Genomic DNA, 12,311 nt, shown 5'->3' with positions numbered 1-12,311 from the left:
CACCAGGGAAGCCCCCTTGGGTTGGTTTTAATTGTATCTTACCACTGTAATAACTGTAACCGTGAGTATAACAGCTTCCAATGAGTTCTGTGAGTCCTAGTGAATTATTTTATTTTATTTTTTTAATATATATATATTTTTTATTTTTTTAAATTTTACAAATTTAATCAGTTATACATATACATATGTTCCCATATCCCCTCCCTTTTGCGTCTCCCTCCCACCCTCCCTATCCCACCCCTCCAGGCGGTCACAAAGAACCGAGCTGATCTCCCTGTGCTATGCGGCTGCTTCCCACTAGCTATCTACCTTACGTTTGGTAGTGTATATATGTCCATGCCGCTCTTTCACTTTGTCACAGCTTACCCTTCCCCCTCCCCATATCCTCAAGTCCATGCTCTAGTAGGTCTGTGTCTTTATTCCTGTCTTACCCCTATGTTCTTGATGACATTTTTTTTTCTTAAATTCCATATATATGTGTCAGCATACAGTATTTGTCTTTTTCTTTCTGACTTACTTCACTCTGTATGACAGACTCTAGGTCCATCCACCTCATTACAAATAGCTCAATTTCATTTCTTTTTATGGCTGAGTAATATTCCATTGTATATATGTGCCACATCTTCTTTATCCATTCATCCGATGATGGACACTTAGGTTGTTTCCATCTCCGGGCTATTGTAAATAGGGCTGCTATGAACATTTTGGTACATGTCTCTTTTTGAATTATGGTTTTCTCAGGGTATACGCCCAGTAGTGGGATTGCTGGGTCATATGGTAGTTCTATTTGTAGTTTTTTAAGGAACCTCCATACCGTTCTCCATAGTGGCTGTACCAATTCACATTCCCACCAGCAGTGCAAGAGTGTTCCCTTTTTTCCACACCCTCTCCAGCATTTATTGTTTCTAGATTTTTTGATGATGGCCATTCTGACTGGTGTGAGATGATATCTCATTGTAGTTTTGATTTGCATTTCTCTAATGAGTAAAGATATTGAGCATCCTTTCATGTGTTTGTTGGCAGTCTGTATATCTTCTGTGGAGAAATGTCTATTTAGGTCTTCTGCCCATTTTTGGATTGGGTTGTTTGTTTTTTTGCTATTGAGCTGCATGAGCTGCTTATAAATTTTGGAGATTAATCCTTTGTCAGTTGCTTCATTTGCAAATATTTTCTCCCATTCTGAGGGTTGTCTTTTCGTCTTGTTTATGGTTTCCTTTGCTGTGCAAAAGCTTTGAAGTTTCATTAGGTCCCATGTGTTTATTTTTGTCTTTATTTCCATTTCTCTAGGAGGTGGGTCAAAAAGGATCTTGCTGTGATTTATGTCATAGAGTGTTCTGCCTATGTTTTCCTCTAGGAGTTTGATAGTGTCTGGCCTTACATTTAGGTCTTTAATCCATTTTGAGCTTATTTTTGTGTATGGTGTTAGGGAGTGATCTAATCTCATACTTTTACATGTCCCTGTCCAGTTTTCCCAGCACCACTTATTGAAGAGACTGTCCTTTCTCCACTGTACATTCCTGCCTCCTTTATCAAAGATAAGGTGACCATATGTCCGTGGGTTTATCTCTGGGCTTTCTATCCTGTTCCATTGATCTATCTTTCTGTTTTTGTGCCAGTACCATACTGTCTTGATTACTGTAGCTTTGTAGTATAGTCTGAAGTCAGGGAGCCTGATTCCTCCAGCTCCATTTTTCGTTCTCAAGATTGCTTTGGCTATTCGTGGTCTTTTGTGTTTCCATACAAATTGTGAAATTTTTTGTTCTAGTTCTGTGAAAAATGCCATTGGTAGTTTGATAGGGATTGCATTGAATCTGTAGATTGCTTTGGGTAGTAGAGTCATTTTCACAATGTTGATTCTTCCAATCCAAGAACATGGTACATCTCTCCATCTATTTGTATCATCTTTAATTTCTTTCATCAGTGTCTTATAATTTTCTGCATACAGGTCTTTTGTCTCCTTAGGTAGGTTTATTCCTAGATATTTTATTCTTTTTGTTGCAATGGTAAATGGGAGTGTTTCCTTGATTTCACTTTCAGATTTTTCATCATTAGTATATAGGAATGCCAGAGATTTCTGTGCATTAATTTTGTAGCCTGCAACTTTACCAAATTCATTGATTAGCTCTAGTAGTTTTCTGGTAGCATCTTTAGGATTCTCTATGTATAGTATCATGTCATCTGCAAACAGTGACAGCTTTACTTCTTCTTTTCCCATTTGGATTCCTTTTATTTCCTTTTCTTCTCTGATTGCTGTGGCTAAAACTTCCAAAACTATGTTGAATAAGAGTGGTGAGAGTGGGCAACCTTGTCTTGTTCCTGATCTTAGTGGAAATGGTTTCAATTTTTCACCATTGAGGACGATGCTGGCTGTGGGTTTGTCATATATGGCCTTTATTATGTTGAGGAAAGTTCCCTCTATGCCTACTTTCTGCAGGGTTTTTATCATAAATGGGTGTTGAATTTTGTCAAAAGCTTTCTCTGCATCTATTGAGATGATCATATGGTTTTTCTCCTTCAGTTTGTTAATATGGTGTATCACGTTGATTGATTTGCGTATATTGAAGAATCCTTGCATTCCTGGAATAAACCCCACTTGATCATGGTGTATGATCCTTTTAATGTGCTGTTGGATTCTGTTTGCTAGTATTTTGTTGAGGATTTTTGCATCTATGTTCATCAGTGATATTGGCCTGTAGTTTTCTTTCTTTGTGACATCCTTGTCTGGTTTTGGTATCAAGGTGATGGTGGCCTCGTAGAATGAGTTTGGGAGTGTTCCTCCCTCTGCTATATTTTGGAAGAGTTTGAGAAGGATAGGTGTTAGCTCTTCTCTAAATGCTTGATAGAATTCGCCTGTGAAGCCATCTGGTCCTGGGCTTTTGTTTGTTGGAAGATTTTTGATCACAGTTTCAATTTCAGTGCTTGTGATTGGTCTGTTCATATTTTCTATTTCTTCCTGATTCAGTCTTGGCAGGTTGTGCATTTCTAAGAATTTGTCCATTTCTTCCAGGTTGTCCATTTTATTGGCATAGAGTTGCTTATAGTAATCTCTCATGATCTTTTGTATTTCTGCAGTGTCAGTTGTTACTTCTCCTTTTTCATTTCTAATTCTATTGATTTGAGTCTTCTCCCTTTTTTTCTTGATGAGTCTGGCTAATGGTTTATCAATTTTGTTTATCTTCTCAAAGAACCAGCTTTTAGTTTTATTGATCTTTGCTATCGTTTCCTTCATTTCTTTTTCATTTATTTCTGATCTGATTTTTATGATTTCTTTCCTTCTGCTAACTTTGGGATGTTTTTGTTCTTCTTTCTCTAATTGCTTTAGGTGCAAGGTTAGGTTGTTTATTCGAGATGTTTCCTGTTTCTTAAGGTGAGACTGTATTGCCATAAACTTCCCTCTTAGAACTGCTTTTGCTGCATCCCATAGGTTTTGGGTCGTCGTGTCTCCATTGTCATTTGTTTCTAGGTATTTTTTAATTTCCTCTTTGATTTCTTCAGTGATCACTTCGTTATTAAGTAGTGTATTGTTTAGCCTCCATGTGTTTGTATGTTTTACAGCTCTTTTCCTGTAATTGATATCTAGTCTCATAGCATTGTGGTCGGAAAAGATACTTGATACAATTTCAATTTTCTTAAATTTACCAAGGCTTGATTTGTGACCCAAGATATGATCTATCCTGGAGAATGTTCCATGAGCACTTGAGAAAAATGTGTATTCTGTTGTTTTTGGATGGAATGTCCTATAAATATCAATTAAGTCCATCTTGTTTAATGTATCATTTAAAGCTTGTGTTTCCTTATTTATTTTCATTTTGGATGACCTGTCCATTGGTGAAAGTGGGGTGTTAAAGTCCCCTACTATGATTGTGTTACTGTCGATTTCTCCTTTTATGGCTGTTAATATTTCCCTTATGTATTGAGGTGCTCCTATGTTTGGTGCATAAATATTTACAATTGTTATATCTTCTTCTTGGATTGATCCCTTGATCATTATGTAGTGTCCTTCTTTGTCTCTTCTAGTAGTCTTTATTTTAAAGTCTATTTTGTCTGATATGAGAATTGCTACTCCAGCTTTCTTTTGGTTTCCATTTGCATGGAATATCTTTTTCCATCCCCTTACTTTCAGTCTGTATGTGTCTCTAGGTCTGAAGTGGGTCTCTTGTAGACAGCATATATATGGGTCTTGTTTTTGTATCCATTCAGCCAGTCTGTGTCTTTTGGTGGGAGCATTTAGTCCATTTACATTTAAGGTAATTATTGATATGTATGTTCCTATTCCCATTTTCTTAATTGTTTTGGGTTCGTTATTGTAGTTCTTTTCCTTCTGTTGTGTTTCTTGCCTAGAGAAGTTCCTTTAGCATTTGTTGTAAAGCTGGTTTGGTGGTGCTGAACTCTCTCAGCTTTTGCTTGTCTGTAAACGTTTTAATTTCTCCATCAAATCTGAATGAGATCCTTGCTGGGTAGAGTAATCTTGGTTGCAGGTTTTTCTCCTTCATCACTTTAAGTATGTCCTGCCACTCCCTTCTGGCTTGTAGAGTTTCTGCTGAGAGATCAGCTGTTATCCTGATGGGGATTCCCTTGTGTGTTATTTGTTGTTTTTGCCTTGCTGCTTTTAATATGATTTCTTTGTGTTTAATTTTTGACAGTTTGATTAATACGTGTCTTGGCGTATTTCTCCTTGGATTTATTCTGTATGGGACTCTCTGTGCCTCCTGGACTTGATTAACTATTTCCTTTCCCATATTCGGGAAGTTTTCAACTATAATCTCTTCAAATATTTTCTCAGTCCCTTTCTTTTTCTCTTCTTCTTCTGGAACCCCTATAATTCGAATGTTGGTGCGTTTAATGTTGTCCCAGAGGTCTCTGAGACTGTCCTCTGTTCTTTTCATTCTTTTTTCTTTATTTTGCTCTGCAGCAGTTATTTCCACTATTTTATCTTCCACCTCACTTATCCGTTCTTCTGCCTCAGTTATTCTGCTATTGATCCCATCTAGAGTATTTTTTATTTCATGTATTGTGTTTTTAATCGATGCTTGATTCGTCTTTAGTTCTTCTAGGTCCTTGTTAACTGTTTCTTGCATTTTGTCTATTCTATTTCCAAGATTTTGGATCATCTTTACCATCATTATTCTGAATTCTTTTTCAGGTAGACTGCCTATTACCTCTTCATTTGTTAGGTCTGGTGGGTTTTTATCTTGCTCCTTCTCCTGCTGTGTGTTTTTCTGTCTTCTCATTTTGCTTATGTTACTGTGTTTGGGGTCTCCTTTTTGCAGGCTGCAGGTTCGTAGTTCCCGTTGTTTTTGGTGTCTGTCCCCAGTGGCTAAGGTTGGTTTAGTGGGTTGTGTAGGCTTCTTGGTGGAGGGGACTAGTGCCTGTGTTCTGGTGGATGAGGCTGGATCTTGTCTTTCTGGTGGGCAGGTCCACGTCTGGTGGTGTGTTTTGGGGTGTCTGCGGACTTTTTATGATTTTAGGCCACCTCTCTGCTAATGGGTGGCGTTGTGTTCCTGTCTTGCTAGTTGTTTGGCATAGGGTGTCCAGCACTGTAGCTTGCTGGTCGTTGAGTGAAGCTGGGTGCTGGTGTTGAGATGGAGATCTCTGGAAGATTTTCGCCGTTTGATATTGTGTGGAGCTGGGAGGTCTCTTGTGGACCAGTGTCCTGAAGTTGGCTCTCCCACCTCAGAGGCACAGCACTGACTCCTGGCTCCTCAATTTGGGATGATTTGTTGTCTATTCATGTATTCCACAGATGCAGGGTACATCAAGTTGATTGTGGAGCTTTAATCCGCTGCTTCTGAGGCTGCTGGGAGAGGTTTCCCTTTCTCTTCTTTGTTCTCACAGCTCCTGGGTCTCAGCTTTGGATTTGGCCCCGCCTCTGCGTGTAGGTCGCCGGAGGGCGTCTGTTCTTCGTTCAGACAGGACAGGGTTAAAGGAGCAGCCTCTACGGGGACTCTGGCTCAGTCAGGCCGGGCGGGAGGGAGGGGCACGGAGTGCGGGGCGAGCCTGCAGTGGCAGAGGTCGGCGTGACGTTGCACCAGCCCGAGGCGCGCCGTGCGTTCTCCCAGGGAAGCCGCCCCTGGATCCCGGGACCCCGGCAGTGGCAGGCTGCACAGGCTCCCGGAAGGGCGGTGTGGACAGTGACCTGCGCTCGCACACAGGCTTCTTGGCGGCGGCAGCAGCAGCCCCAGCGTCCCACAACCGTCTCTGGGCTCCGCGCTTTCAGCCGCGACTCGCGCCCGTCTCTGGAGCTCCTTTACGCGGCGCTCTTAATCCCCTCTCCTCGCGCACCAGGAAACCAAGAGGGAAGAAAAAGTCTCCTGCCTCTTCGGCAGCTCCAGAGTTTTCCCGGACTCGCTGCCGGCTAGCTGTGGCACATTAGCCCCCTTCAGGCTGAGTTCTCGCCGCCAGCCCCAGTCCTCTCCCTGCGCTCTGACCGAAGCCCGAGCCTCAGCTCCAGCGCCGCCCGCCCCGGCGGGGGAGCAGACAAGCCTCTCGGGCTGGTGAGTGCCGCTCGGTACCGCTCCTCTGTGCGGGAATCTCCCCGCTTTGCCCTACCCAGGTATGTGGGGAGTTTCTTGCCTTTTGGGAGGTCTGGGGTCTTCTGCCAGCGTTCAGTAGGTGTTCTGTAGGAGTTGTTCCACGTGTAGCTGTATTTCTGGTGTATCCGTGGGGAGGAAGGTGATCTCCGCGTCTTACTCTTCCGCCATCTTACCCGGAAGTCCTCCCTAGTGAATTATTAACTGTTGATTAACTAACCAATAATTAACTATTGGTTAATTAATCGGTGTCAGAAGCATGGGCAGTGGTCCTGCCTCTGTGAAAATGTGATGGTTCCTCAAAAAGTTAAACATAGAATTACCATGTGATTCAGCCATTTCACTCCTAGGTATGGACCTTAAAAAAATTGAACCCAGAGATTCAAATAGATACTTGAGTACCAATGCTTATAGCAGCACTATTCACAATTGCCAAAAGGTGGAACCAACCCAAATGTCCATCAATGGGTGAATGGAAGAACAGAATGTAGTGCATCTACGCAATGGAATATTACACAGTCATAAAAAAGTGAAACTGATTCATGCTACAACATGGATAAACCTGGAAAACATGCTGAATGAAGAAGCCAGACATAAAAGGCCAAGTGTTTTATGATTTCATTTACATGAAATGTCCAGAATAGGTAAATCCATAGAGACAGAAAGCAGATCAGTGGTTGCCAGCAGCTGGCAGAAGAGAGGAATGGGAGTGACTGCTAACTGGTGTGGGGTTTCCTGTAGGGTGATGAAATATTCTGGAACTAGATAGAGGTATTGGTTGCACAACTCTGAATATATTAAAAACAACTTGTAGTGGGTCAAACTGTGGCCCCCAGGATATACATCCATCTGGAACCTCAGAAGGAGATCGAATTTGGAATAAGGATTTTTGCAGATGTAATTAACACAAGGATCTCAAGGTGAGATCATCTTGGATTGGCAGTGGGCCCTAAGTCCAGTAACAGGTGACCTTCTAAGAAAAGATCAGGGAAAACAGACATAAGACACAGAGAAAAGAAGGCCATGTGATGACAGAGGCAGAGATTGGAGCCATGTAGCTACAAGCTGAGGAAGGCCAAGGATTGCCAGCAGCCACCAGAAGCTAGGAGAGAGGCATGGGAAGGATTCTGCCTTAGAGCCCCCAGAAGGAACTATCCCTGCCCACACCTTGATCTTAGTTTTCTGGCCACCAGAATGGTTAGAATAAATTTCCATAGTTTTAAGCCTCCCAGTTTGTGTTAATTTGTTATGACAGACCCAGGAAAATATACACCACTGAATGGTACACTTTAATATGATAAGCACACACATGTACACATACACAACCCTGCTTCTGCAGCCTTCCTCATCTCCACCAATGACAGTCCAAAACTTCTAGCACTTAGGCCAAACCCTCCTGTTGCCCTATATTCAGGATATAATTGTCTGATAATCTGCCATATGCTTGTTTTTCCCTCTGCTCTTTTTTCTTCTTTCTCCAGCAGCTTTTAGACTATTCATCTTCCCTGTAGTTCCCTTCATCTTTTGGCCTCTATTAACAATTGTGAAATTATGCCACCCACCGTCTAAAATGGGCAGTGGTATACCACATGCTTCAATTAAGCAAGGGCTCCAGAGGGCTGCAGAATGAACAGATGGTTTGTAAAATACACTCTGTCATGTTAGGAACTAAACTTAAAACTACTTAAGAAAAAACTATTCATTGTGAAGATGAATCACATGGAAAGATTGCCATGATTTTTTAAGTGAAAACTGGTCAAAATAATGTGTAGGGTGTGGAACAATTTGTGTTAACATTTCTAAAAATCTGGAAAGATAAACAAAAATGTGTTGAGAGAAGCTGTGTCCAGGGTGGGGGCACTGGGGACCCTGAGGTTAGAGGGATGCTTGCTTGTGATTCTTGTTGCATTTTGTGTTCCTTTGGTCAAGTATTTTCTCATCTGCATGTATCACATTTCCGCAAGAAATTCATACATGGAATTCAAGCAAACAGGCTTTCTAAATTGCCATGCTTACGTTCAAGTTATGGTGTCTCAACGTCAGCACTGTTGATGTTTGGAGCCAGATCATTTTTTTGCAGCGGAAGCCATCCTGCACATTTTATTTTATTTTATTTTATTGTTTATTTGGTTGTGCCAGGTCTTAGTTGTGGCACGTGGGCTCCTTAGTTGCCGCATGCCAACTCTTAGTTGCAGCATGCATGTGGGATCTAGTTCCCTAACCAGGGATCGAACCTGGGCCCCCTGCATTGGGAGTGCGGAGTCTTAACCCCTGCGCCACCAGGGAAGTCCCCATCCTGCACATTGACGGATGTTGAGCATCATCCCTGACCTTCATTCACCAAATGCCAGTAGCATTCCCCCAACCAAAAACGTGTCTGGACATTGCGCAGTGACCCCAAGGGCTGGAATTGCTCTGTGTGGTAACCCCTATGATGGGGCAGGCCCATTCCCTGTGCCTGCCCCCACCCCCACACCATCAGCCACACCATCTTCATTCATTGACCTCATTCATTCATTGCAGAAGAAAAGACGAGAATACAGCTCTGTGTGACTGCTTCTCGACCATGACTGGGCTGAGAATTAACACAAAGTCTGGCAAAAATCTCGACAAGCGTTGGCAAACTACAGACTTCAAGCCAAATCTGAACTTCCTCCTGTGCCTGCACATAAAGTTTTATTGAAACATAGCCACACCCATTTGTGTACATGTGGTCTGTGGCTGCTTTCACTCTATAATGGCAGAGTTGAGTCTTTGTGACAGAGACCATCTGGCCTGCAAAGCCTAAAGTACTTTCCATCTAACCTAGTAAAAGTTTGCTGACCCTGATCAAAACAGTAAAGTAGGAAATCTAAGTTGTAAAAGAACATAGTTAGCTTTTTCCTGTGGGACTTAAAAGTTGTCACCATTTTTGAATGAGGGTTTGTGGGCCAAGAAAGAGTTTTGCTTTTTGTGAATTGCTCCCATGCAAAAGAAGAGCTGTCCACTATTGCCGGAGAGGCAGACATGCAAGGAGTTGGACAAAGTGCTGTGCTGGTGAGGGACCTTCCAAGACTTCTTATAGAATGAGCATTCTGACTAGAATTGAACACCAAATATGCTGACAGTGATGGTCTGAGTGACAGGTCATGAGTGAGCTTCTGCCCTCCTGGTTTACATTTTCCATTTTTTTGGTAATGATCACATGATCACATGTCAGGTCTACAATCAGAAAAACTGGTTTCATATCAATTTGGTGACTGCTTCTAGAAGGAGGGGTTGGGGAAGCTATCATAGCAGATGGGAGATAAGAAGACACAACTCAAGTCAGTACTCAAATCCTCTCTAAAAATCCTGCTGTCAGAGCACTGCAGGGGAAACAATCACACAACAAAGAAATAATGCAAAAAAGCAGTGCCACCATGGTGCCACAGCTCTTCTCTGGGGGCACACAGGGAAGGAAGTGACCATCTCTGTGGAAGAGTTATAAGCTCCCCCCACTTCCCCACATTCTCCCTAACCCCGCAATACCCCCCAAATCTGCCATCACACCAAAACTCTTTGCCAGCTCCTTCTTCTGACCCTTCCAATAAGGAGCGAGGGATTTTTAACTTCATATACCTGAAACAAAATTTGCCACCATGCTCATCACTACCTGAAAATCAGAGCTGTTTCACACTCTCCTTCTGCCGTTAAATACATTTGCAATTCCCCTCCTAGTTATATACCCCAAAGAATTGAAAACAGGTTATCTTAGTCCGTTTGGGCTGCTATAACTGAATACCATAGACTGGGCAACTTACAAACAACAGAAACTATATTTCTTGCAGTTCTGGAAATCCAAGCTCAAGGCACCAGCAGATTCAGTGTCTGGTGAGGGCTGCTTCCTGGTTCATAGGCAGCGTCTTCTTGCAGTGTCCTCACATGGTGAAAGGGGCAAAGGAGTTTTCTGGGGTCTCTTTTATGAGGGCAATAATCCCATTCATGAGGGCTCTGCCCTCATGGCCTAGTCATCTCCCAAAGGCCATGTTAGAAACTGCCTTTCACACTGAACAAGTCAGCGTATGTTTCAGAACACTAGGGATTAAAGGAAAGATTTTCAAACTTGCAGAGAAGAAGAAACAGAAAGTCATGATGTCTGAATTCTCAATAGCAACATGGGCAGCTGGAAGAGAGTGGAGCTAGGTCTTATCTGGGTGACACTCAGGTTTTTCAAAACTAAAATATATCATGGGGGCTCCACATGCAGGTGGTAGAACTGTCAAAAAACAAGGCAACAATTTCCACACACAAATTTATGGTTACTTTCAAAAAGGAAGTTACAGGACTTCCCTGGTGGCGCAGTGATTAAGAATCCACTATCAATGCAGGGGACATGGGTTTGAGCCCTGGTCTGGGAAGATCCCACATGCCGTGGAGCAGCTAAGCCTGTGCACCACAACTACAGAGCCTGTACTCTAGAGCCCACGAGCCACAACTACTGAGCCTGTGCACCACAACTACTGAAGCCCACACACCCTAGAGCCCGCGCGCTGCAACTACTGAAGCCCGTGTGCTCTAAGGCCCATGTGCCGCAACTACTGAGCCTGTGTGCTGCAACTACTGAAGCCCGTGCGCTGGAGCCCGCGCTCTGCAACAAGAGAAGCCACCGCAATAAGAAACCCATGCACCACAACGAAGAGTAGTCCCCCCCCCCGCCACAACTAGAGAAAACACACACACAGTAACAAAGACCCAACGCAGCCAAAAAAAAAAAAAAAAAAAAGGAGGTTACAATCAGGGAGCAGCAACCCTTTAACTTGGGGGTGAGAATATAATAGTGGGTCTATTATTACTTTTTGACCTCTACCTACAAGTTTTTTTTTTACATACTTATTGATATAATCCACAAACCACATAATTCACTCATTTAAAGTGTATAATTAAAGGATTTTTAGTATATCCACAGACTTGTGCAACCATTACCATAATTAATTTTAAAGTATTTTCATCACCTCAGAAAGAATCACCATACTCTAGCATTCAGCCCCTTTCCCCACCCTTCCACACACACAACCCCAAGCCTAGGCAAGCACTAGTCTACCTTCGGTAGGTGTGGCTTTGCCTATTCTGGACATTTCATATGAATGGACTCATATACTATGTGATCTTTTTTATCTGGCTTCTTTCACTCACCATGATGCTTTGAGGTTCATCCACATTGCAGTGTGAATCAGAACTTCATTCCTTTTTATAGCTGTAAAATATTCAATTGTATGTATGTACCACATTTTGCTTTTCCATTTGTCTGTTGATGGTATTTGGGTTGTTTCCACTTTTTGACTGTTACAGTAAAGTTGAAGTGACTATTCAAGAATAAATTTTGTGCGGACATATGTTTCCATTTCATTTGGGTATAAATACTTAAATGTGGAATTGCTAGGTCATATGGGAACTCCATGGTGAACTTTTTCAGGAATTGCCAAGCTGTTTTCCAAAGTTGCTGCACAACTTGCATTTCCACCAGCAATTAAAATATTTCTAATTTTTAATTCATCCTCATCAAAATTTTTTATTATCTGACTTTTGATTGTAACCATTCTAGTGCATTCCAGGTGGTATCTCATTTTGGGTTTGATTTGTATTTCCTTAATGATTGGTGATGTTGAGCACATTTTCAAGTGCATATTGACCACTTGTATATCTTCTTTGGAGAAATGTTGTCTTAGTTTGTGCTGCTATAACAAATTTACCATAACCTGAGTGGCTTAAACAACAAAATTATTTCTCACAGTTCTGGAGGCTGATGGAGTCTGAGATCAT

This window comes from Mesoplodon densirostris, chromosome 3 (genome assembly GCF_025265405.1).
Source record: "Mesoplodon densirostris isolate mMesDen1 chromosome 3, mMesDen1 primary haplotype, whole genome shotgun sequence".
Classification (NCBI taxonomy): Eukaryota; Metazoa; Chordata; class Mammalia; order Artiodactyla; family Ziphiidae; genus Mesoplodon; species Mesoplodon densirostris.
The sequence above is the reverse complement of the archived record's forward strand: the minus strand, read 5'-3'. Positions refer to the sequence as shown.